Source organism: Monodelphis domestica, chromosome 1 (genome assembly GCF_027887165.1).
Source record: "Monodelphis domestica isolate mMonDom1 chromosome 1, mMonDom1.pri, whole genome shotgun sequence".
Lineage (NCBI taxonomy): Eukaryota > Metazoa > Chordata > Mammalia > Didelphimorphia > Didelphidae > Monodelphis > Monodelphis domestica.
Window position 1 is genome coordinate 232797710 of NC_077227.1, and position 27782 is coordinate 232825491.

Below are 27782 nucleotides of genomic sequence, written 5' to 3' on the forward strand. Positions count from 1 at the left end.
GAGTGTGAAATGAAATTGCAGAGTTATTTTGATTTGTTATTAGTGATTTGGAGCATTTGTTTTCCGTGGTTGTTGATAGTCTACATATTTTTTTCTTTTGAGAAAATTTTTTTGTTCAGAATACTGTTGGGACCTGTTCAGGCTTAATGGTTGGAGAGCTGGGCTTTAGAGTCAGAAAAGCCTGGGCACAGTATCACCTTTCACACATATTAGCTTATGTAATCATAGACTAGTCCCTTAACTTCTGGGTTCCTCTATAAATGATCAAAGATTCTTAAATTGAACATAAGTTGCTGATTGGTAGAACATTGATAAAATTGTAGATAAGGAGCTGGAAAGGACTTAAAAGGTCATCAAGCCCAACCCTCTTTATTTTATAGATGAGGAAACTGAGGTCCATAGGTGAGGACCAAGGCATAAATAGTGCCTGTGAGGCACCTCCTTTGACTCCAATCGTTGGATTTTCACTGAGTTCACACTGATGAAATGACTGATCTAGGTAAATAGCTAAGCCTGTTTAGTTGACCATTTATCTTCTCTTTTACATAGGCCTCACCTCACTGCCTTTAATGTTTTTTTTTTTAAGTGATAGGCTAGAGTTTTTCTCAAATAATAATAGAAATGAGCATTTATATAGTGCTTCCCAGGCACTCTTCTAAGTGCTTTGCAGTTATTATCTCATTTGATTCTCATAATTGATTCTTACAGCCAGGTGCTATGTACCCCATTTTATAGCTAAGGAAATGGAGACAAGCAGTTTTGTCCAAGGTCAGATGACTAAGAAGTGTCTGAGGCTGGATTTTAACTCTGGTCTCCCTGACACCAAGCCCAGCACTTAATCCATCCCCTGTGTTTACACTGCACCATCTTTGCTTCAGAATTTCGGGGTAAGTCAGTGCTTCCATTAACAGATGTTCTTTTTATTTCTTTAGGTTGCAGAACCAAATAGGGGGCTTAGAGGTGAATGATTTTTTTCTCCCAATCAACTCAACTGAGATATGGTCATCTTCTATGGGGTGGTGAAAGTCAGGCATAAAATATAGTCAAGACCATAATTTTCTTACTTTCTTGACTTGTGTCTGCCCTATCCAGGACATGGTGATTTGTAATCCATCCCTTTGAGTAAGGACTGAGTACTCCCCAAATAGATAATCTTGTGGCAGCTACTTGTTTAAGGTCTCTCAGCCTAGGAATGTGGTGGGTTTCTTTCATCCCCTCTATATTAATAGCCTCAAATACCCAATATACCATTTCCTCAGTGTGGAGGCTTCTTTCTGTGGTAAAGACAGAATCCCCTTCCTATACTTTTTCATCCTTAGTTACTTTTTATTCATGTCTTTACATTAAGTCCTCTAAAGAAAATCTCCCTCAATACACTAGTGTTCTTCTGGATCTTTTAAAATTCTGTAACTATTTTGTGCAGAGTTGAACTGTATTTCTGATATCCGTTAGACTTTTCAAGAAACTGGCATGTTACTTCTCATTGGCGACTCATATACTTTGGCCTACTTACATCCAACAATCATTGTCCTTCGGATCACCTGTGATTAGAATTCCTCTGATCGTGGAGTAGTCTGATTCTCAGTTGTGTGGTATTACCAGGAGAATATTGGAATTTAAAAATGGGCTTTGTGCTTCTGGACTCGGGGTGCAGAATGAAACACAAATGTTTTTAGATCTATTTTGTGTAATAATGCCTTATCAAATTGCTTACTATCTCTGGGAAGAGGGAGGGAAGGAGACCATGAGGATCTTTTAACTTCAGAAAATTTACATGGAAAAGTGTTATGACATGTAATTGGTAAAGTAAAATCTATTAAACTCTAAAAAAACAAGAATGTCATGCAGGTATAAGAGGGTGACTGGGAGGTAGGATTATATGGAAAGAGAAGCTGGAACCAGATTGTGAAGTGTTCTTAGTGCCAAACAGAAGGATTTGTATTTCATCCTATAAGATGAGTCACTGGAACTTTTAGAGCAAGGGGGTGATGTGGTTACGCCAATGTTTAAAGGATGATCGGAGAGACCTGAGCCAGGGAGACCAGTGAGGAGGTAAAAAGGGGACGAGGACCTAAAAAAGAGTGGTGGCTGTCTGAATAGAGTGGTGAAGACATAGAATAGATAAGTTTAGAGTTTATTCTATTGAAGAATAGAGTTTGTGAAGACAAGACTCTCTTCTCCTTCCCCCGTCTCTTTTTTGTCTTAGAATCTATATGAAGGAAGAGTACTAAAGGCTAGGCAATTAGGGTCAAGTGACTTACTCAGGCTCACATAATGAGGAAGTATCTGAGGTCACATTTGAACTCAGAACTTCCCATCGCTAGCCCCGGATTTCTATCGACTGAGCCACCAAGCTGCCCTAGGACTTTTCAATTGTTACCTCTTGGCCCCTTTTTTGCCATGTTGACTGTATTTACTTTTTGTTAATGAATCGTGTACTGTGAAAAATCCATGACCTGTGATTTTTCAAAACATGAGAATCCCATCAAATTTATTTGATGTGTTATTAGCCTTTTAAGATGTCTGTGCTATTACTTAGTTTTCCTAGTTGCTAGTTGCTGCTGTGTATTAACTAATTAGGATAAGAGTCTTTAAAAAATAACACTTTTAAGTGTTTCCTGACTCTAGCAGAGGATCTAATCCTGCTTGTTGGTAGATGAGCTAGGGAGAAAACTTAACCTGTCCCAGAAGTAAAGATAAGTGTATCTTGAAGATGCTTACAGGATTTTTTTACTTAACTAAGTACCTACACTGATTAACTCTAGGTTAATTATCTTTTGGTTCTTAAGCTTGTTTTGAAGGTATTTTCTTCTGTCTTACAAATCATGGGTTCATTCTGAGGAATTTTGTTTTTTTGAATAATCATATCATTCTGTGATATCTTTACTTTCTCAAAGCACTCTTCCATCAATGGACCTCATGTTAGGTGGTCATATCTCCTTTGGACTGATAAACATCCTAAAGGTTGTCTGAGAAAAGACCATTGGACTAGATATTAAAAGAGCAGAGTTCTAGTTCTGACTCTAAAAGCTCATCAGACCCTGGGAGCTTGATTTGTTTGATCTTCAAGTATCCCACGGGATGAGCAACAGAAATGGAACCTTTAGATACATTTTAAAAGACATATTTAACCTTAGGGCTGGGGAGAGGGAGAGAGTCCTACAATATTGCACGTAGGAGAGGAGACAGAGAGACCCAAGAACATAAAAACTTCCTTTAGTCATAATCTTCTGGAGGAAACTGAGAGGAGCTGACCTAGGATGTTGGGGAAAGGGTGTGGGAAGAGGAAGCAGGCCATCTATATAGCTTTGTATTTTAACTGATTTCAAATGCTAACTAGGTACTAAACTCAGTTGTTTCTATCTGCTGAAGGGAAGAACAGTTGGTTTCTGTAAGCTATAAATTTCTGAACAAATCCAGAGAGCTCTGTGTCTCAGTTGCTTTGGGGGTAAAACTGAGTAGTTAAGACAAGGTGATCATCGGAGTTCCTTCTTTGATTCTAAAGGGCTTTGCTCAAAAGGATAGCTAAGAATCCCTTCAGAGTTTCCATTCTACCATGCAGCTTCTTAACTGACAATTCATGATCAATAGATTTAGAGATGGAAGGGACCTTAGCGGTATGGGTAAAAATCTGTCCTCCCAGATATATATATATAGGTAGATAGATAGATGAAAAATAAATTGGAGGAGGATTAGATATAAACAGGAACATTTGATTATTTTTGTTCATTCAGATCACCTTTTTAAACATGACATATTTAAAGTATTGTTTATGTCGATGAGGTTATTAAAAATCATCAAGTCACTTTTTTGAGGGTTTCTTGCTTAATTAGTGGGTTTGAGAAATAAAGATAAATGTTCTTTTCTGTGTGATAACTGTCCAGGAAACTCGAATTTCCTGCATCAGTCATCATGCTAGAGTTGACTTCTTCATCGGGACCTTCAGGACATATTAGTTAAATAATGATATATTTTTCAACATTCTATGTATATATTATACATTTTTCTTAAAGAAATTAACTCAGACGATGAAATACTGAAGTTGAAGCTTCAATATTTTGGCCTCATAATGAGAAGGCAGAACTTATTGGAAAAGATCCTGATGATGGGAAAGATTGAAGGCAAAAGGAGAAGGGGATGGCAGAGGTTTGAGATCAACAGATAGTGTCCTGGAAACAACGACCATGAATTTGGACAGATTTTGAGAGATAGAAGGACCTAGTGTGCGATGGTCCATGATGGTCACAAAGAGTTGGACATGACTGAAAGTCTGAACAAATAAATTTTGCTTAGCATTTGAAAACAAGCAATAAACAGCCAGTGCAAGTATGGTACCACCTACTTGCCCTGACTTCATTTCTCTTCTCTGCCCAATTCTTGACATGTATCCAAACATTTGTTGTTCAGTTGTGTCTCACTCTCTACAACCCCTCTTTGAGGTTTTCTTGGCAAAGAACCCAGAGTGATTTGCCATTTCTTTCCCCAACTCATTTTACACATGAGGAAATTGAGGCAGTCAAGTGACTTGCCCAGCATCACACACCTAGTAAGGGTCTGAGGTCAGATTTGAACTTGGACTCTAGGTCCAGCACTCTTTGTCTGTCTCAGCTTTGCCTGAATGACCATTTCCCTTTTGACTGGTTTCTGTTTATTTAAGAACTGTTTATTCTTATTAGACATGAATCTTTCTTCCAGGATCAGTCCACTAGACTCGTATTTCACTCTTGTGTTCTCAAGAGTGGAATCCTTCTTGTACTCTCACCAAAGGAATTTAACTATTGAAGTAAGAAAAAGAATTTTTTGAAAGGCAGTTTTCCTTAGAAAATAATTATGTCATTTTGAAGAATTTTGAAGAATGGGCAACCATGGCCAGATCCTTACCAAGAGCGATGCTAATAGCAGACATTTGTATATCACTTCATGCTTTATAAAACACTTTATATGCATCCGTCTCACAATAACCTTTTGAGGCAGTTAGACAGTGTTGTGAAAGAATATCTTGGTTTAATTCTCAGCTTTTCCAGTTGCTTTCTTACACAAATCCATTCAGATCACTTGATTTGGGGCCTCAGTTCTTTCTCTTTAAATGTGGGGTTAAATTTGATCAGGGGTTCTTAATCTGAGATCCATGTCTTCCCAATAAGTCTATGAACTTGGATGGAAAGAAAAAAATACTTATGTTAGTATAGTTTCCCTTGTAATCTTATATATTTTATTTTAGACATTTAAATGCATTATTCTGAGAAGGTATCCATGGCCTTCACCAAACTCTTAAGAGGTTCATGACAAAACAAATTAAGAATCCCTGACCTGGGGCAGCTAGATGGCTCAGTAGATAGAGAGTGAGGACTGGAGACTGGAGGTCCTGGGTTCAAATGTAGCCTCAGACACTTTTCTAGCTGTGTGACCTTGGGCAAGTCACTTAAACCCCAGTTGCCTAGCTCCAACCACCATTCTGCCTTGGAACCAATACTTAGTTTCAATTCTAAGGCAGAAGATAAGGGTTTAAAAAAATCCCTGAACTGCATTAATTTTTTAAAAATCCCCTTTCAGCTCTAAATACCAAGGTTTCCTATTTTAGAAACAAGGAAACTGGGTCTCTCAAGAAGTAGAATGACTTGCCCAATATCACACATTTTAAAAATGAGAGATCCAGAACTCAAACCCAGATCCTCCAATTTCAGATTTTTGTCAGAGCCTGTGCTTTGTCCATTAAATATGTCTTTTTTTACTTTTTAAGCTGTTATCTTCTGCCTTGGAACCAATGCATATTGGTTCCAAGGCAGAAGAGTGGTAAGGACTAGGCAATGGAGGTTAAGTGACTTGTGCAGGGTCACAAAGCTAGGAAGTGTCTGAGGTCAGATTTGAACCTAGCATCTCCAAATCTAGAGCTTGGCTCTCAATTCACTGAGCTATCCAGCTGCCCCCCATTAAATGTTATTTTGATGATATAGAATCCTGTAATCATAGGATGTTGGAGTTAGAATGTATTTTATGTCTGATCTATAAAGAAGACATGCTTGTTCTCTAGTAGCTTTAGCCTCCTGACTTCTTTCTTAGTTTTAGAAAAAGGATTTAAATGTTTTGATGAACAGCTTCAGAGTGTGGTTTTGCTCTTTTGAGTGATGATTGCTTTAAAATTACTGTATTAATGGTGGGCAAGGGTAATGACATGTAATTCCAGAAAATGTGTTATTCAATTTATAACAAGTTTTTCTTCCAACCATTAGGACCATGGATACCACCATTCCAGTGAATACTTGTGGTCTTTGAACTTCTGGCTGTTTTGTGTAAAAGCGGAAAGAAATTTTAGCAAAGAGTGGTACAATTACTCATTCAGTACCCTGCTTATTATTACCCATGGTTATTTGAAGACCAATAGGGTGGTTTTTGGACTCATTTTTCCAAAAGTTCATTTTTATTTATATTTTTAAAATAAGTTTTTATTGATGCCTTTTTTTTTAGTATCATCATAAATTTCCCCCGGTTCTTACCCCCTAACAAACAAGCCATTCCATATAACAAATAGTATAAATACTAAAAAAAGTGAAAGAAAAAAGGGAGCATAACTGATAAATACATTGAAAAAGTCTGGGAAAACATACAGTGTATAAAACTTATAGCAGTTCTACTTCTGCCTTGGGTTAGATTTGTTGGGGCCTGAGGTGGGGGTAGGTCTTCTCATATGTGTGTGTTTTTTTTTTGTCATGCTTGTTCTTTATAATTTTGTAGCATTATTTTTAGAAGGGGAGGAGGGGGAGTGGTTGTTTATGTTGTTTACATTGTTTTAGACATGCATATTGTTTTAAAAATCCATTCTATTAATGACTGCTTCATAGATTAATTATCAAAGAAATATACTCCATTCTATTTCTGTGCCACAGTAGCTTGTTGATCTAGAGATATTCTATGGAAAAATGTAACTTACTCCAGAAACAGAAACGTACGTGTTTTTAATGTGTGCAGATGGTGGTTTCATATGGTACACACACTCTTATGTTTTGCTTTTTCCAAGTGAAAAAGGAATAAGAATGAGTTTTCATCTATGCTAGAAAATTTAGTTATGGAAGTGATTTCTAGCTTATTGAAATCATAAAACTTCACAACTCAGAAAATGTTAGGGAAGGGCCCTAAGAAATCATACATCTCTTATGATGATGATTTTTAAGAAAATATTTTTTCTCTTAGAATCTGTATTGATTCCAAGGCAAAAGAACAGTATGGGCTTTAATAAAAGTCAAAACTGGACAAGGTTTTATTGGTTAAGGGTACCTAACTTCCTAGTGTTAATCCTTTTGACTACACATACAAAATAAATTGTATTGCTTATAAAAAGTGCTTGTGTCTGATGTGGCTTCAGATTTGAAGGCTTGAAATAGACTGAACCTCTTTTCCCTGCCCCACATCCCTGACATGTCTTTTGAATAGATCTGTATTTTAAAAATTTAAGTGAGAAGGGCAGCTAGGTGGCCCAGGGGAGAATCAGGCCTGCAAGTGGGGATGCTGGGTTCAAATGTGACCTCAGACACTTTCTTGCTGTGTGATCCTGGGCAAGTAACTTAACCCCTATTGCCTAGCCCTTTCTACTCTTCTGCCTTGAAACCAATACGTAGTATCCATCATAAGATAGAAGGGAAAGGTTAAAACAAAACTTTTTTTTTCCCCAGTAAGAACTTGTTATGTTCTTTAAGTGATTTACTCATGCATCAGTGTCACAATTTAGGAATGTTTGGTGCACTGTAAAAAAAAAAATTTTTTTTTTTACCCTGCTTGTGTGATCTGATTAAATCAATGAATAAGCATTTCTTAAGCACGTATTATGTGCCAGACACTGTTCTAAATGCTAGGGATACAAGGAAAGTCAGTAACCTTCTCATGGGGAAGAGAGCTTGTCACTGTGTGTGCAGGATATGTACTTTGTAAATGAGAGGTAATTCCTGAGTGAAGATGAGGGGAGAAGGGAAGGGTGCTGGAAAATGCCCTTTTAGAGGCCAAGAGAGAGAGCCCTCCAGGCACAGAGAAATGGTACAGAATCAGGAGAGCTGGGAAGCGGCTGTGTTGGTGTCCAGTGTCCCTGGATCATATGAAGCCCAAAGAAAGGAGCAAAGTGTAAGAAGACCAGAAAGGTGGGAAGGGGCCAGATTGCAAGGGGCTTTGCAAAGATGTTACAGGAAGTTTTTATTTGATCTTGGAGGTAAGAGGGAGCCGCCGGACTTTATTGAGTAAGGAAGTAACATGGTTAGACCTGTGCTTGAGGAAGATGACCCTGGAGAGTGAATCGAGGACAGAGTAGAATGGAAGTGGCAGAATCAAAGCTCGAGGGCCACTAGCTGCCTTGTTCCTTTTAAAAAACCCTTTCCTTCTGTCTTAGAATTAGTCGAAGTTCTGGTTCCAAGGCAGAAGAGCAGTGAGGGCTAGGCAATTAGGGTTTAAATGACTTGTCCAGGGTCACCTAATTAGGAAATGTCTGAGGCTGGATTTGTGCCTGGCTCTATTCCCCCAGTCACCTAGCTGCCTTGTTCCTTAGTAACTTATTGTTTAGTTCCTTCCTGGGTTGCTCTTATTAGTAATGGGAATCACAGGTGATTTATAAGAGTTTAAAAAAAGAAACAAACAAGAAATTTAGCAGAAAATAGTCTTAAGACATTCATGCCTTGGAAGAAAACTGGCCATGCTAGAGTATGTATGTTTATCTTCTCTCCTCACCTCTTTTTAATATAATTCTTACCTTCTGTCTTAGAATTGATACAAGTATTGGTTCCAAGGCAGAAGAGTAATAAGGAGTAGGCAGTTGGGTTGACTTGCCCAGGGTCAGGAAAGGTCTGAGGTGGGGTTTGAACCCAGGACCACCTATCTCTGGACCAGGTTCTCTATTCACTGAGCTACCAACGGCCCCCCCCCTTTCCTCCTTTTTTAATAGTTGTGAATGAAGAGTTCACAACTCTGAGTATTTGATTCCAGGGGAGTGGTAGCTTATGTAATGTATGATGTCTCTGCTACACGAATAGCAATCTGACAGCACATTGACATGATTCAACAGGTCTTAGGCAGTTGCATGCTTGGAATGGATTTAAACTTTCCCCCTTTATTAGAAACCATTTGCAGGGGCAGCTAGGTGGCTCAGTGAATTGAGAGCCAGTCCTAGAGATGGGAAGTCCTGGGTTCAAATTTGGACTCAAGATACTTCCTAGCCTGTGACCCTGGGCAAGTCACTTGACCCCCATTGCCTATCCCTTACCACTCTTCTGCCTTGGAACCAATACACAGTATTGACTCCAAGATGGAAGATAAGGGTTAAAAAAAACAAAACAAAACATTTGTACTGGGAACCAGAGTGAATGACTTCTTCATTTTTATCCCTTTCTTTTATCTGTTGCCCCCCACCAAAAATGTTAAACCCTTATAACATTTTAATAGAAAAACAGTGTTTCTAATAGGCAGCCACTAGAGTTTATTGAGTTATCTGCATGGTATGTTCAGACCTGTGCTGTGGGAAGATTGTTTAGAATGTTTTTATGGTCTCTTTTTTCTGTCTTTATTCTTCTTCCCAGGTAATAAAAATCAATAAAACTAATACTATTTCCCCCCCATATTTACTTTAAAGATTAAGATGGGGGCAACTAGGTAGCTCAGTGAATAGAGAACCAAGCCTAGAGAAAGGAGGTCTCGGGTTCAAATTTGGACTCAGACACTTAATAGCTGTGTGACCCTGGGGAAGTCACTTACGCCCAATTCCCTAGTCCTGAGTGTTCTTCTGCTGTAGAACTGATACATAGTATTGATTCTAAGACAGAAGGTAAGGGTTTAGAAAAAATTAAGATAGTCATCCTAACTAACTTGCTGGTGATGTAAACATTTTACTTAGGAAATGAAGTCTATGAATCAAATTTCTGGGATACTGCTTGTAGCATGGAAGTTATTATTTTTATTTTTTTAGATTTAATTTTGCATTTTTTTCAATCATATGTAAAATTATTTCGAATGGTTGAGATGCGTGCTTTCAATTCTTATTTACTACTTGTTTAGATTTTGAACTTTTGAAGGACCAGTTGGCATTGGTTTTGTTGGATTAGAATGGCATTTCAGCATTCTGATTATAAGGGAGTAGGGGCATAGGTGGCACAGTGCTTATCTTTGAGAGTTCAATTCCAACCTCAAACACTTCCAACTGTGTGTCCCTGTGCACTTCATTCATGTAGGCTTGTTTGCCTCAATTCCTCATCTGTAAAATGAGCTGGAAGAGGAAATGGCAAATTACGCCAGCATCTTTGCCAAGAAAACTTCAAATGAGGTCATGAGGAGTTGGACATGACTGAAAAACGACTGAGCATACAGAGATTGGTAGGTATCAGAAGGTGAAATCAGCCAGTCCTTGAATCTGGGGAAAGTGCTTGGTGGTCTTGGTTCCAGATTAGCAATATGGGAACCCTATGATGCAGAAATTGAATGGGCTTTGGGGAGTTGTGAGAGAGGGACAATAACGATGATGCCAAATATTTGAACCAGATATGAAGAAAGATGGATTCTCAGAGAAGGCTCCATCCAGCTAGGTAGAGATGCCACTTATAAAGAATCCTTCCTTGCTGGCCAGGTAAAGGAGAAAGAGCATCGTATTGACTCTGGAGTGAAGGAAGCTGGGTTTGAATGCCACCTCTGTTGATGCCGTGTAATGTTGGCAAAGTCACTTAGCCTCCCTGGGCCTCTTTGAAGTGAAGGAGTTGGACTAAAAAGGCCTCTAGATCTATGATTCTATATCAATATTCCTGTGGATACAGTCTCCATCATCAGACTATTTACATATATGTTTACATATTGGCTTCCCCAGTAGAATGCAAGTTCTCTGAATTGCAGAAATTTTTTCATTTTTTGTGTTCCCAGTGCTTTTGTGTTTTGTGCATTGTAGGTACTTAATAAATGATTGTTGAATTAAATTCAAAACCAAACAACAGGAAGATCCAGTTTTGTTTATAGATCCAGCCCATAATTATTGCCTTCTCTTCCCTCCACCCCATCTCTTGCCATCAAAATAAACTAGGCATTGCTCTTTTCAGGGCACCTGTGTTGGAAGCACTATCCTGACTGCTTTTTCCATACCCCCTTGCAAGTTAGGCTAGTTTTCTTTAAAAGGAATTGAAGTTGTCTTGAGATATAATTATCTCAAGAGGCTAAGATATGGACATTGTTCAAGACCTGATGTCCTGGGTACAAAACAGATAGGAAAAGAGGGTCTGGAATGCCTTCATGAGGCTTCATTTTTGTAGATCAGCAGCGGGAAGAATGCCAGACTATGCTCAGCTGAATCAGGTACATTATCCTGGTCGAACATCCTTTCCATGCCCTGAACATCCATCTTTTCCCTGTAACTGATAATTGCATTTGCTGTGTTTCCTGCATTTTGTCACTGGATTTAAATTGCTTGGGAGCCACCTAGGTCTGACCCAACTTACAACACCCCAAATGAGTTTCTCTTCTCATGATTATTTTTAATGTTTATTTTAACTTATATAAGATTTATAAAAATTCAAGGGGAAGGAAAGTCTTCCAGAACGTATATAATTTTGCCTCACTCTAGACAGCTTGCCTCCTCTTCATCTCCCCCAGACACTTTTGGCACTAGTTGTATCCTCTCATGAGCTGGACAAAGATTACTTCCTTATACTTGACTGGTTGAACAAAGTGGTTGTGTCTAACATGCTCTTGGTTAAAACGTCTGGACAGAGACATACATACCTGTCCTTGGTGCTGAATATTTGAGGCACCTTTAGTAAGACTATTGAAACAAATGACCCATTTCAGGGAACCTATGGCGTAATGGGAAAGATCATTGGATTTGAAGTCATTGGTTCAAAGTTTGAGCCATTGCTACTTACTAGCTACATGTCTTGGGCAAACCACTTATGAAACAGTTATATCACTTGATAATGTATTTGTGAGGAATCAGCTTTATAAGCCTTATGGTGGTATAGAAATGTGAGTTGTTTTTAGGATAAAGCTTGTTAAAAAAAAGACTTGATCACTGGCTTTTGGGTTATAAAAGCTCACAAACTAGTCTGAAAAAAAGAAATTCAACTTTCAGTCTAGGTTGAATTTTAATGATGTAGAGCTCTCTTCCCTAAGAATGATCTGGATAATAGACACTGGAGGCAAGCAGTGAAATTGTTCAGTTGGTCATGTTATAAGCGGTTTTCATGACATTCTTCTCTCCCTGGAGTAGTCAGTCCATTTGTCCCTTATCCCTGAAAGGGATTATCCATCCCACTGTTCACTGTTTAATTGGTCTCAGGACTGAGTTGTCCCCCCCACATCCCCCACCTCCCCAAAAGTGCTGAAACTCCTCTTCTAAAGTACAAGATAGCTAATATTGGATTCAAAACTGTCTTCTCATCTTGTTGAAGGGACTGATGGCTGAACATGCCTATCCTTTATAAATACTGTGATGAAAGGACAATGAACTCTCTTTTCTAAATGAGGTGGGAGGGAGCTTTGAAGAGAAACAACAGTTGGCTACTGTTTACATTCTCTCCAAGAATTCCACTGCCTTTGGAAGTTGAGGGGCAAAAACACATGGACAGGTTCTTAATGGTCCCCCATATTATCTGTCATGACGAGTAGTAGAAAGAGAATTCAGAGTTACTTGTAACCTGGAAGCTCTTTCTGGTGGTTTAGTCGTAGAATTGGATTTAGTTCCTTATAAAGAAGTTTCTTTATGTACTTGAGAGTATCATTACTTAACAATTCACACAATTCATGCTACTAATTTTTCTTTTAGCCTTTTTGAAAAATAAAGGCATACTCAATAAATAAAATTCTCTATCCAATGTAAAATGATACTACTTGTCGGTTTGGGGAGAAAACAAATTGCTTGCTCTGTGAATTGGGATTTCCTCTCTTTAAAATCAGCTTAGAGCAAATCCCTAGACATAACATCCTGATTGAAAAATGCATTAGAGGATCCCCTTGCTATGTTATTTTCTTAAAGTAACAGTTTTTTCTTTTTATAAAAGATGATTATGACCAGCATGTATGCTATTTTAAATATTATATTCGTGGTTTTCTTTTGAAATATTACTGCTTCACATAACTAAAAATGGGTTTAAAACATATATGTCAAATATTCTCAGACTTGGAAAGGACCTTAGAGATCATATATATTCCAACCTTTGACCCAAAGCAGGAATCCTCTTTTATAGCATCCCTGACAGTTGGCCATCTACCATCTACTTGAATATTTCCAGTAATGGGCATTAACATATATGGCAATCCATTACCATTTTGTACAATCTAGATTCTAAATCTATTTTTATTGAGGCCAATCCTGGTTCTTTGTACCTTCCACAAATTGGTCCTAATTGTTTTTTTTGATGCTCCATTAATTTATTATTATAATTCTAAATTATATATACTATATTATATATTTATTTATAATTATAATTTTTAATTACAAATTGATCTATTTATATATGTGTTGTGCTTAAGAGCTTCAAGTGGCAGAGCCCCCTGCCCTTAAAAAGAGTTTAGTAAAGGGCATGAGATGGTGGTATACAAGCAAGTCTTACTTTATTTCATTGTTTATGGTTGCATGTTGGATTCCTTTTTTGTTTCATATGTGTTGATCTTGTATCTTCTAACACTCTGAAAACTATTTGAGGATAAGGCCCATGTTTCCCAATGTTTTGTGTTGACTTGTGTGTGTTTAATTTCCATATTATTGTAGGATGGAAAATCTCTCCCACAAAGGTGGGACAATTTTGTTTTCCTGTTCCCATTCTTATTTCCTTAACCTGGCTGTCCACAGCTATTCTTACTACTTTTAGGTAAAGAAAAGTAAGGTTCCATATATGTTTGTTGGATATTCAAAACATTTCTTATTAGTCACAGAGTCTGAATGTTTGCTTCCTTCATTTGGAATCCTTACTGGGAGAGACATTCCTTGGGATAACTGATGAAAATGGGAAATAAAATTAGTGCCTTTGCAAGTCACTCTTTAGCTCTCCTCCTCAGTTTCCTTATCTGAAATTGAGGGGGTGGGAGGCAGGTAGGTGGATTGAAAGCCAGGCCTGGAGACAGGAGGTCCTGGGGTCAAATGTGACCTCCCACACTTCTTACCCATGTGACCCTGGACAAGTCACTTTGCTCAATCCTTGCTACTCTTCTTTCTTGAAAACAGTGGGGTTGGGCCAGAACTTTCCTTCTAGGTCCTTTCATATTCTATAATACAGTATTGATTCTAAGACAGAAGGTAAGGGTTTTCTCAAAAAAAAAAAAGTAAGAAGGAAAACAGTGGGGTTGGGCCAGAACTTTCCTTCTAGGTTCTTTCATACTCTATAAAATCCTACAAAAACTCCTATTCAAGTATGCTGATAAAACTTTTATTTCTTTAATTTACTCATTATTTTATCAATTAGTTATTTCATTAATTTACTTTTTTTTTTTGTTCTTATCCGTGCTTAGCACAGTGTTCCCTGTTTATTGGAAGTATTTGTTAAACATGTTGAAACTGATAACTTTTTCTTAGTTTATTTCATGCCAACTTCTGGAGTCTCCTCCCAAATCAATCTGTATAATCTGTTTGAGAATTTGGTGGGAAATGGAATGCAGGCTCACTGGTCCCTGGTTTCTAGAATATAGAATCTGTCTCTAGATGAAACAATGGGTAGAAGACTTCTCTTTAATTCAGGGAGACTCATGTTCAGATCTAATGTGTATGACCCTAGGCAAGTCACTGAATCTCTTATTTTCTTCAGGTTCCTCATCTATAAAATGGGGATAATAACAGCTCTTGCTTCCCAGGGTTGTTGCAATGATCAAATAAGAAAATAATTGTAAAGTGTTTTGTAAATATCAAAAAATTTTATCAAGGCTAGGTTATTCTTATTATGATATTTTCTGTGATATCTCATAGATTATAGGCAAAGGTTTGGTGAGCATATCTGCAAGATGTTTCCCTACCTTCACTTAAATTGCATTTGATCCAATTAATTTGAACTCCTTTAAAGCAATGGAGTTCTTTCTTACTGTCTACTTATCTTAGGCTTAGCTTTCCTCTTAACCACATTTGTTCTTCCATTTCCAGTTTAAAGATCATTTTCTTTGATTGAGGAGATAAGAGAGAAGCAAAATAGGACTTGAACAGCCCTGCTTTCTCCCAGTCTTATGTTAACGCTACCCTAATTGCAGGCATTTAGTCTATTTGGTTTTATTCCTTTTATGGAGCAATAAAGGGTAAAATTCAGTGGCTCCATGTTGCTGTCTGTGGATATTCCAACCACTGATGAAGGTCACAAACTATATGTTTTAGTAGGCTACCTTCATGAATAGCTGGCTAAATAATTCATTAGCCTGTGACCATTCTGGTAATGAGCTTGTCTGGATTTACCTAGTCTGGGCCTCCCATCTAGCAGCCAGCCACATATATGAAGCTTTTCCACACTGGAACGGGACCTGTAAGAGCTTGCACTTTACTGTTAAACTTTTAGGGATAGAGATCAACCCAATGCCACTAAGAGGCAAAGGAGAACTTTATTTTGCCCAGTATATTCTCTGCCTTCCTCTCTTTAAAAAATTTTTTGATTGTTGTTGTTTATTTAGCATTTTTCAGGAACTCCAGTTCATTTGGGGATTTAGCTTTCTCATACTATTTTTAGGGGGTTTTGCCTCTTTTGTATTAATGCCAATTTTCCATCTTTTAGATTTTTCTTCTTTTAACATCTAAATTTATACAAAGAGTTCCCTGTGTATGTAGGTGACTTGTTTAGATGCCTTCTTCTCTTAGTTACTAGAATTATTCATGGGATTTTATTGTCAGAATTTTGTTTTTGAGCTTTCCTTTATCTCTTTGACTTTCTTCACTTTTATAGTCTTTAGGCACGGACTAGTGCCTATTTTTTCCTGAACTAGTTCCTAAATAATGCTGGTATTTCCCTCCCACTCCCCTGAACTTTTTGAAATCTGCTTTCCTACAAATCTAAGGTGTGTCAGACTATGCCCTACTTGACTATCATGAACTCAAAGAGAATAGCCACTTTATCCCTGATTACCTATCTCTTCTCCTTTTCTAATTATTTGATCAACTTAAAATGCATTTAGTTTACCTACTTCAGCATGCATCTATCTATATACCTGAGACAGTGAAAGAGAGGAGAACCGTAATCTTTTCTCAATGTATAGGCTTGAGCTCATGAATTAACTAGTCTTGTGTGTAAATATATGCTTAGCTCAGGCTCTTAATAAAAATCTGTTCAGGATTGATTGGTCTCCCTTTCCTTCTTTCCTTCTTGTATTGTTGTTCACACTGCTGTTAAAATGTGTTTACATTTACATTCCCTCAGAAATCGCTCTTCACGATACTTTACAAATTATGGGCATTAGTTATTTTGGTAGAGGTTTCAGTAACCTGACATAGAATTCAGTAATTTCCTGACGGATCTATTATTTTCAAGGCATAGAGCTTGATGCTTAGGAGGAATAAAAAGAAATGGACTGAGAAAAATCCCTCCTGTCAAGGATGCTATAGTCCCAGGAGTGAACCAAGACCCATGCGCATGTAAAAATAGCTCACAGTAAAAGACAATCATATATCAGAGGAGGAGAGTGGGCAGTGAATACTATAGAAAATGAGTGACTAGAGATCATTGTGGTTTGGGAGTGGGGACATCCAGGAGAGAGGAACTCAGGATGTTGGAGGTAAGTCAGCTTTCAAAGAAATGCCAGTTTCTGGTCATCCACATATAACGAAGGCATGACCATGTTTGTATGCATGAGGAAAGAACATGGTTTAGCAAAGTGCTCCGTCTTAGAAATCAGGAGACCAGGGTTCTATTCTGGGTTTTGCCATTCTCTGACTTTAGGCAAATCATTTCTCCACGGAGGGCCTCAGTTTCCTCTTCATTAAATCAGCGGATTCAATAAAATTTCTGTCTTGTATAGAAATACCAGAATGGCATTAGGCTGTTATTCCCTTTCCTTTCACACTGGTCCAGAGAGACAGTCTTGAGTGTTGGGAAAGCCCAAGCTTTGTGCCCACTCTAATACATCCTGGTGGCATGGCACTGGACAAGTCACTGCACCTCTCATTGCCCAAAGGTAGCTCTTTGGCATCCTGAGCGGCAAAAGAATTACTGATTGACAGAGTGGGTAAGTAAGAAGTCAGCTTCATGAAGGCAGAACTGGGAATAGTTGTCATAGTAATGTGACTTGATTTTGGAAAAACCTTGTAATAAAAAAAAAAACAAAACCCAACAATACAACCACCTCAACATCCTAGATCTAGGTGATTTTATAGACCCCCAGGGAGTGTTAGAAAGTTCAAACTGCTTGGCATTTGTTTAGACAGCATTCATAAGCATAATCTATGGCATGGAGAATTTTTTTTTCTATCAATATGAATAATTTTGCAATGATCGAGGAATGTTATTGGGCCATTTTTCAGTTGGGCTTTGGGGTTTTCTTGGCAAAGATACTGGAGTAGTTTGCCATTTCCTTCTCCAGCTCATTTTATAGATGAGGAAACTGAGGCCAAAGAATACAGGCCACTCAGAATGAGTTTTCTTTGCCTTTAAACGTGTTTTCAAGTCTTGAAAAGGGTTTGGGGTATTTGAGAGGTGATATTTCTTACCAAGCATGACAGTGCCTCAGCCCGATGACTTCCTCATCACCTCCTTTCTTAGGAAGGACCTCTGGACTTCTTCACTTGACTTTTGGAAGTGAGGAGGTGTGGACTTGAGGTCCCTTTGATGTAAGGAACTGAGAAAAACTCCCTCTACTACTGCCAATCGGAGGAGACACAGAAAAGCAACAAGTCAGACCCTGCGCTTGAAGAGCTAGAATCTAAGGGAGAAGACAGAACACAAATAATGATATACAAAGAAAGCATATCTAGGAAAATCAGAAATAATCAAAAGGGAAGGCACTAGACTTGAGAGAGATCAGAAGGAACTTCCCTTTGAAGTTGAGATTTTAGATGGGACTTGAAGGAAGCCCTGGAAGGCAGGAGAAGGACAGGGTGGAGGACATTTTGTTCATGAGGGACAGTCAGAGGGGATAGAATGTTTTCTTTGAAGAACAGCTAGGAGGCCAGTTTCCTGGGATCCTTGAGTACTTCCCTTTTTCTCTATTTGGACACATAGCTACCACTTTACTATAATCCAACCCCTCATTCCTTCTTGCTTGGACTACTCTGTTATCCTCACACCTGTCCCTTCTCCATCCATCCTTCATATGGCTGTCAAGGTGATTTTTTTTCCTAAGGTGGATTTCTAACTGTGTTATTCCCTCCCCGTAAACTCTGCTACCTCCCTAATTGACCCTAGGATCATGTATCATTTGCTGTTTGATTTCCTCCCTTTAACATTTTTCATTTTGTTTTACAATTTAGGTAATTATTGGTACAATGGCACTTGCTCAGCCTTATTATTGGCGGAGTGATGGACTTGGAGCCTAGGAGTCAATGCAAATCTAGCCTCTTGTACTCTTGTTGGATAAGGAACCCAATCTCCAGACTCCGCCTCAATTTCCTCATCTGTAAAATGGGAAATAGCAGTTACTCCCATACAATTTTTGTGAGGATCAAATGAGATATTATACATAAAGAAGTTTGTAACTCTTCAATGTTAGCTATTAATATCAAATAAATATTTTAACATACCCATTGCAGATGTTTGTTGAGAAATTTTGTTATTGGATTTTTTTGTTTGTTTTCTTTTACTAATAGGGATATGTGGTCCAAAAAGTTTGGAGATTACTGTTCTAGCCTAAATAGTCTGCCTTTCTTTTGCAAGAGGCAGGCGATAGAGCCCCATCTTTACAGTGCTCCTTATAAAAGTATTGTCGTCATTGTTTTAGTTACTCATGTCTAACTCTTGGTCTCCTAATTTTTTATACTCTTGACAAAGATGCTATTCCCTTTTCTAGCTCATGACAAATGAGGAAACAGGGAAAGGTAGGGTAAATGACTCACTCAGCATCACACAGGTAACTAGTGTTTGAAGCTGAATTTGAATTGCAGGCCTCCTGACTCCAGGCCTGCTGCTCTATCCACTGTACCACCTAGCTTCCCTGAAATTACAGGCATACTGTGGAGGAAGTGGAGTCTGGCACACAGTAGGTACTTAATAAATCTTTTATTAATTAATTTGTTGTATGAGGTTATTTCTTTTGAATCATGTAAAAAATTCAGCACAAAGAAAACATCTTTTAAGAAAAAAAAAAGACTGGCACAAATGAAGGATCTTTCATTGGGGTCTTTCAGAGTCACCAAGAAATAGATTGTCAAAAAAGGAAGTGGGAAAATTAAATACTTGAATATAATAATCTTCAGGTAACAAGAAAAAGCATGGAAAGAAAGTATGGGAGCTTAAATTTGGGCTTCAACTCCATAAAATCTTGCATACAAATGCACTGGGCTATAGAAAAGTTGCAACATTTGTGGAAGATAAAGTTCCAACCTTCACGGAGTTTACATTCTAGCTGAGGAATGAGTACAAGGCACAAAATTATATGGTGAGGGTTAGATAGAGATCAGAGGTTTTAGTGAGTTTAGCTTACTCTGTGACTTTGGGTAAGTCACTTAACTTCTCAGTTTTACAAAAACAAGTTAAAAAGGGATTGATCTGTAAAATCTTTCCTAAATAGTACTAATTAGTACTTAATTTTTATTTCTCATTCTAGGACTGACAACTTGAAGCCATCTCAATAAAGTATTTTTCTTTATACTAGCAGACCCCTAAATTACTTCATATTCTCTTCTAACAAAAGTATTTAATTTCATTATTATTATTTAGTAATTTTAAAATATTTATATTTTTTCCTTGGTTCCATGATTCATGTTCTTTCTCTCCCCTCTTTCTTCCCTGTTCCTGGAGGTGACAAGCAATTCCACTGGCTTATACAAGTATTATCACTCAGAACCTATTTCCATATTATTCATTTTTATAATAATCTTAAAAAAAACCAAACCCCAAAATATTCTACCCATATAAACAAGTGATAAATCATATATTTTCTTCAAAAAATTTTTTAAAAATTAAGCAGTATTTGATAAATAAGGAAATATGAGATGTATTATTGTTAATAACAATAGCAATTTGTTTTATTATAAGGGGAAATACTTAAAAAAAAATAAACTTAATGTGTTCCTATCCACAAGGAAAATGCATCCTGATCTATCTATATTCACTTACAAGTGATAGACCTTTGAGTTTTTAATGTTATCTCCCAAGATACCACCATTACTATGAACTACCCATACATCCCTGACCCAGAGATGAAGACTCCTGATTGGATTGGCAGCTTCGATTCCAAGCTGTCTGGATATTCCCCAGCTGATACTCTAACCATTAAGTCACCACTGTTATCTCAACCCTCTCTCTCCCTGCCACCCAAAAGGCCTTTTATTCTACTTTTATCTAAAAGTTGGAAATAACCAAGACTCACTGAAGAGTCCTTCCTTGGAGTTAACACTTTAGAATGGTATGTAAGCGATTCATAATCTATCCTGTCCAGCAAAAAAAGGTTCTGAGGGTCAGATAACCAAAAACTCTTTTTTTGATTAGTAGAACAGCACTGCCTCCCCTATGGACTCAGCTGTTACAAGAAAGTGTGTGTGTGGGGTGGGGGGGCAGGAGTTGGGACTCTGTACCCCATCCCCAAGCCATTTGCATTAAGGGGAGCCCTTATATAATTTCTAACTTATAAATCTTGAATCTTGGATTGGGCTTCAGTCAAAGAATTTGAACTCTTCTGGCCTTTTTTCCATTTTCAAATTTCCTGTTAAGAAGATAGGTTAGGCAAATTGGTGCTCCCAGAAATAATAGTGCAAGGGTATTTGATCTGGATGTGGGGAAAAAAGGCCTTTTCTTTCTTTGTTCTAACACTTAACTCCAGGCTTTCTGGAGGATTTAAACCCTTTAGAAACAGGTTAAAAACCTTGGGGAAACTCCACCTCACTTCCCAATGATCTGTTTCTCTGTTAAGCCTTCATTGCATCTGCAATCAGCCTTTGGGTTTAAAGTTAAGGTTTATTGAGAATATTCCTTAAAGAATTGTTATCCAAAGGTTACTTAGAGTACTGGATTTAGTGGGGAGAAGACCCAATTTCTAATCCTGTCTCACTATCTGTGTGAACTGGAGTACCTCACTTAAGCTTCTTTTAACCTCAGTTTTCTCTTCTTTAAAATGGAGATATTGCTAGCACCAACTCGATCAGGTTATTTTGAGCATCAGATAACATAGATGTTCTTTGTAAAGTTTAAAAGTTCTATGTAATATTATCTGTCAAGGATTGGTAATCTAAGGTCCTTATTTAACTTGTTAGAATAAAACTAAAAAAAAATATTGTGCCATGTATATAGTATGGACAAAGCACAGTGCTACTTTCCTAACTAGAGCTGAAAGGAACCTCAGAGGCCATCTAGTCTGACCAACCAACCAACCCTCTCATTTTACAGGTGAAGAAATAGAGGCACACAGACGTTAAGTGTCCAAGGTCAGCAAGTGACAGAGCTGGGAGTAAAAATTCCTGGTCCTCTACTATAAATCCGACACTCTTTCTTTTTTAAACAATTATTCTGAACTTTAGACTTGATTGTTGATCCTAAGGAAGAAAGAAAAATTTGTGTGATTTTCTTTTTTTTCCCCTTTGGGTTAATCTTAAAATATTGATATTTTTGGTCCAAATCTCTGATTTGATGATACAAAGAACTTCCTAGTGTGGATATGATCCCTGCCGTAATGCACAGAAGCAAAAGTGCAGGGACACTGAGAGATTAAGTACTTTGCTCACAGGCATCACAATAGAGGCCCATCTTGAATCTAAGTCTTCCTGACTATATGGCCCAGCTCTAAACTTGATCTTTCACGCAGCCTCTTTTAAAATCTTTGCATTGGGGGCAGCTAGGTAGCACAGAGAGAGAAAACCAGGCCTGAAGTCAGGAAGATCTGGTTCAACTCTGACCTCTGACAGTTCCTAGTTGTATGACCCTGAGCAGGTCACTTAATCCCAATTTGCCTTGCCTTTTACCCATTTCTCTCTTAGAATTGATACAGAAGAGTTTTATAATAAATGTCTGCATTTGACTTTTTTGGGGAAAATATTTCAATTTATGGATTTAATTTGTTGAAGATTTCTATGTGGAAATATCCCATAGCTTTTCTAGACTTTTAAACCTTTAATTTTCAACTCTAGGTTCCTGTATTTCTCTCTGACCTGGTACAAAATACCATAATAAATAATGGTTAGGATGGAGGGCACAGTTAGGTCTTGAGTTTATGAAAATTTTATTTATGATGTCATTACAGCTAAATTCCTTCTGCATCATTATCATTAGCTATATATGGTAGTGTTTTGAATTAGGCATAAATTTCAATTCATGTTGTTGAAAGCTGTTTTTTAAAAAAGTTTGGAAGCCTTCCATCTGAATTCCTGAATGAGTACTACTTGCAACTCAATGGATACAGTGCTAGGCCTGGAATCAGGAAGACCTGACTTCGAATATGGTTTCGGATACATAATAGCTGTGTGATCCTGAGCAAGTCTCTTTACCCTGTTTGCCTCAGTTGACTCGGCTGTAAAATGAGCTGGAGAAGGAAATGGAAACCATTCTAGTATCTTTACCAAGAAAACCCGGTATTACAGTCACATATAGCTGAATAACAACAACAAATAATAATCTTCATATGGTGTTCCAATGATTCTAAGAAAGTTGCCTTAAAATAGTAATTCTTAGGGGGAGCTAGGTAGCTCGGTGGGTGTAGGACCAGGCCTAGAGATGGAAGCTCCTGGCCTCAGATACTACCTTGTGTGACCTTGGGCAAGTCACTTAATCCCCATTGCTGACCTCTTACTGTGGAACTAAAACAATATTGATTCTAAGATGGATTCACAATAAGAGAGAAGAGAAGTAGCATGTCTTCTCCTACTAGACAAGGGGCCTTGATCTCTTTAGTCCTGAGTCCTGTTTTTGGATTTTGTCATTAATTCACTGTGCAAATCATTTGTTCCCTCTGAACCTTAGTGCCCCCATTTGTAACCCCCTTCTCCCCCCCTCCCCAACCTTTACTTTCTGTCTTAGAATTGGTATTAAGTATGAGTTACAAGGCAGAAGAGTGGTAAAGGCTAGGCAGTGGTTAAGTGTTTGGGGCCAGAATTGAACCTAGGACATCCCATCTCTAGGCCTGACTATCCACAGAATCACCTAGCTGTCCTTCGCATTGGTAAAATTTCAGGGTGATCTCCGAAGGGTTTCTTCTGGCCCTCATCTGCCTATGTCTTCACTATCTAGTCTCCTAGATTTCACAAGCTTTGAAATACCTCCCCTGTGCCTATTCTTAGCTTTGCTTCCATTTTACAGGACATCTCCTTTTTTTTAGAATGAATAATTTTTGCTTTTTCAAGGCATGCTGCCATGCTTAGTTGGTGGCATTATTTTTCTTTGCCATCTAGGTTCCACTTCTCTCTCCCCCACGCCACACTCACCTCTCTTCTGATGTACTGTAATTGTAGAGAAATTGGTGTGCCTGTTGGTGAATCTCTTAAGCTCTCTGGCCACCCTTGGCCAAACAGTTGAAATTCTCAGGATAATCAAGTCAATTTCTCTACGATTCGGAATGCTCACGCTTTTGCAATAGCTGCCATATGCTTTGAAGATTTAGTTGAGGGTACCTTCCTTCATCTTTCAGTGAATGCAAAAGAAAACTGAGAGTTACCAGCTAAGAGAATTGAGAAGTTGGGCCTCTCCCACTCTCCACCCTCCTTAAAAAGAGGAGTATTCTTCGCCATAATCAAGTTTTTAATACATGATATCAAGATAGGCTTTTCTATTTGAATTTAAAAACAAAACCTCAAGAAGACTCATCAACCAAGCAAGACTTTCTTCATTGCCATTTTGATAACTGCTTTCCCATTAGTGGTGGATGGTGCAAAGGCAGAGAGGGAGAGAGAGAGGGAGAGAGAGATCTTTCCAAAAGGGAAAGTGAGTCTTTCTTTACTGTGCTATCTTTGAGAATGAATAGAACAGAGCTCGCCTTTCAGAGCAGTGTTCATCATAGCACAAGTCTTCTTTGTATCTCAGAAAAGCTCCCTGCCCTTGGTGACCCCTGGGTGCTGCACTGCTGAGTCAACAAGACTCCAGTGGTCACTATGCGTTGGGTTTCTTTTTTTCTCTTTCTTGCTTTCTTTTCTATTTTTTTTCCTTTTGGTTTTGGACACTCTGACTGGGCTGGTTTGTCTCCACTATCATTGAGGATGGAGTGTGTAAGCTACCAAAAAGGGCTAGCACCCAGGGAAGAAAATGTTAAGTGGAACTTCCATTATAGAGTCATTGTGAAACAGTAGCACGGTTGGCCTTCTGGACCAACTTAAAGGGAGATTCTCTGGTGTCTCATGAGGCTGAAAACAGGGCCTGTCCCTGCTCAGAAGGGTAAATCACAAATCCTTCTCAAGATGTGGGAATTCCATAAGCTAGGAGACCTTTCCCTCAGTCCGTATAATGGTTCTGTGGTGACTTCTGTCCCAGGGAGAGAACTGTGTGTGCAGGGAGATAAACAGCAATTTTCACCCCTTTAGGGGATGAAGTGGCTCCTTTTGAAAAACTACTTCTAACCTACAAACCTCTTTCCCTAGTCCTCTTCAGAATCATTTTGTTTATATTGTTAAATAGGAGAGGGAAGAAATATTGATCACCTGATACATGCCAGGTATGGCACTAAGCACTATAGATATCTTCTTGGATCCTCAGTGTAACTCTGGGTAGTAGATACAATTATGGGGAAACTGAGGCAGAGTTGTGACTTTTTTGCTTGTTTTGATTTTTTAATTTTGATCTTATTGACACTAGTTCCAGTGTTCTATCCATTGTGCCATTTCACTTAGATGGTAGGGAGGCAGGGAAAGAAAGGTTCATTGACTTGTGGCCAATTGCATTCAGAAACACTGACCCACATCTGGAAGTATGGACGAATTCTGGCAAGGAGATGTTACAGGTTGTCCTGACTCTTAACTATTTTTGTCCAGTGCTTTGGGCAGATTACCGAGCCATCCAGACCATACAGAAATGTTCCCAAACATTTCTAGCAAAGCCATGTTTTACCATTGAAGCTACTGTGGAACATCTTTATAGATAGGGTTAAAGTCACAGCAACCCAAATACAGATGCCATTATTGCCAACATGAAAGAAACACTTTTTTTTTTGAAACAAATTATTTAAAGAGAAAGTTCTTCTCTTGGTTAAGATTTTCAACAGAAATCAAGTATTGGGATCAGAATTCACTTTTAACTATAAAAACCAAAATGTTTTTATAGACAACTATCTAACTGTTACCAGCAGAGGAAAGTTTGTAGTGGAGCCAATCACCTAATATAGTTGGGTTATCCAATGATAATTTAAATTTGGCTACGGAATGTATTACATGATTTTATTGCAAGAGATTTACCTTTACAGTTAAGCTTAGCTTAAATTTATTCTTTGAATCAGGTTGCAAAGCCCTGAGCATCGGGGAGGGGTGGGAGTGGGCTGAAAATAAGAGTAGATGACTGAGGAATGTACCAAGCAATGGGAGAGAGCTAGCCAAAGAATAAAAATTTAAGGTTGGGTAAATCTGTCCACGGAGAATCAAGAATTTAGAATGTTTGGGAAACAATAGAGCTACGGCCGCTGAGAATCTCTGCGTGTTCATGGGCAACTCATTTAACTCTCTTTGCCATGTTTCCTCTGGTAGAGAAATGGGGATACTATTGGCTGCCTGTTTCCTTCCCAGGGATGTAGTTGAGGATTAATGAGATGGTATTTATAAAGTGCTTTCAGACTGTCAGATGAAATGGGCTGTGTAAAGTGTTAGTTAATCCAGGGATTTCTTTTCTATGCATTATAATAAGGTAACTCTTAACCCTTGGCAGAGTGCTTCCTGGGTAGCCCTCTTTCATTCATTAGCATAATGCTCTCTATCTGGCTGTCAGTTATTATTCTAGTTTGTAGAAAACTTTACTGAGCCTCTTTGAATTGTCAAGAACAAGCCTTTCTTTGCCTTTCACTTCCTTGCAAGTTATCACCTCAATGCAGATAAAGTGAGAAGCACCCAAGATTCCTAAGTGGGCATTTAGCTTGTGGTTTCCTGTCCATTAAAAAAAAAATCAACAAAATTTAGGTCTCCTTGTGTGGCCTACCCTTATCTAGGCCCAGCGACTACTGTTTTAGTAAGACATTTGGATAATTTGTTCCCTTATCACATTCCCACCCTGGAACCATGGATGTAGAGAGTGGAGGAAGGAGGTACTTCTCCTCCTCCAGAAGTACCATCTTTGTCGTTAGGCTTTTCTGACGGTCTCCCTCGCAGTGAAATGCCCTGTACACAACTCTTCAGAACTTGAAAGCCAACAATTTTTGTTCACCTTCCTCCCCTCATCCCTCACACCCAGAATGCACATGGTTTTCTGGAGGAAAATGTAAGAAGGGGACAAATTATCCCAATGTCTTACTGAAATTATTCATAAGAAGACTCTCATCTGTACCCAGTAAGAGGCTTCTTGAGTTAATCGGCGGAGTGGACGGAGTTGGGTGGGGAAGTCAAGAAAACCTGGTTTGGAGTTCCTTTCTGGCAAATTTCAGAATTCTTCCTCTCTGCCTCCCCATCCTCAGTGGTTTACCAGTAGGTCCTAGAAGTAGGGAGAGGTGCAAACTGATCATTGGTCTTGGGAAATGGCTCCTCCTCCAGAAGGATGCGTACTTTGGGTCAGTGGCACCATCTTTAAAGTGAAGTGTTCAAACCCAGAGCATAGCTCAAAGATTAGGTGTGTGGAGGATGAAGCTCTTTTGGCCCACTAGTGTGCCCATTTCTGTGTGCCTTCACAGGCTTTTAACATTGTTTTACCACAGAAATGATTAGTACATCAAAGTTAAATGTTTAGGATCATTTCAGGCCATTTGCAAATAATTAATGTGTGCCAAGTAGAATAAAAAATTGTATCCGTTCTCTCACATTCAGTTCATTGCCAGATAAGGAAAGGTGTCAGTTAGAGGATCACAGATTTAGATGGAGTCTGATCCAAACCCCTTCATTTTACAGATGAGGAAACTGAGGTCGAGAGACATTAAGTGAATTGCTTAAGGTTACAGGTTACTAATAACTCGCAGAAAGTTAGAAGAACTAGGATTTGAATCTAGGTCATCTGATAACACTGATCCACTGATCCAAGCTCAGTGAGGGATCCTGCTTCTCCTTCCTGGAACTCCCTGTGTAGCATCTTGATAATTATAAGAAATTGTCTTAAATAACACTTGAAGGTTTGCAAAAGAACTTCCATTCCAGTGGCCCTCTGAGGTATCAGGTTCAGGTGTGGTCTTTATCTTTGTGAAAAAGATGATGCATCTGTGATAAATGGACTGAGGAGTGACTAGTAGTAATATGAGAGCTGATCTTAGGCCCACGTCTTCCAGCAGGATTACCTTTGTATAATGATTTAAAATTCACAATGACATGCTTTCCCTTTTTCTCCTTTAAGCCTCACAATAATCTCACGAGAGATTAATTCCTTCAACAACTGTGTGCCTAGCCCTGTTCTTATGGTCATCCTTATTTTCTTGAGCTGTTGTTTGAACCTAGCCAGGTCTCTTGATTTCAGGTCTCTCCCCTAGTTTTTGCTCTCACAATTTCCTTTTTTGTAGTTTAACATTTTCTAACCATAAGTCACTTGGGTAGAAGCAGTCTATCATCTTCTTGGTGATGAGTAATGGGTTTTTCCCTTCATATCTGATGACTGGATAAGTTAGGAGAATTGAATATATCATTTACC

The 27782-nt window shown here is 38.4% G+C and overlaps 1 protein-coding gene and 1 long non-coding RNA gene across 22 annotated transcripts in view; one reads left to right on the forward strand and one right to left on the reverse strand.

Annotated features, from left to right (window-relative positions):
• The window catches only part of FOXN3 (forkhead box N3), a 547426-nt gene that overhangs the window by 265567 nt on the left and 254077 nt on the right, over window positions 1-27782 (forward strand). The gene's annotated exons all lie outside the window — the stretch shown is intronic.
• Window positions 4526-27205, reverse strand: LOC103102347 (uncharacterized). The gene is made up of 3 exons (XR_008914936.1): window positions 23471-27205; window positions 17615-17764; window positions 4526-5152 (listed from the first exon to the last, which is right to left on the reverse strand). It is a non-coding gene; the product is annotated as an uncharacterized LOC103102347 (long non-coding RNA).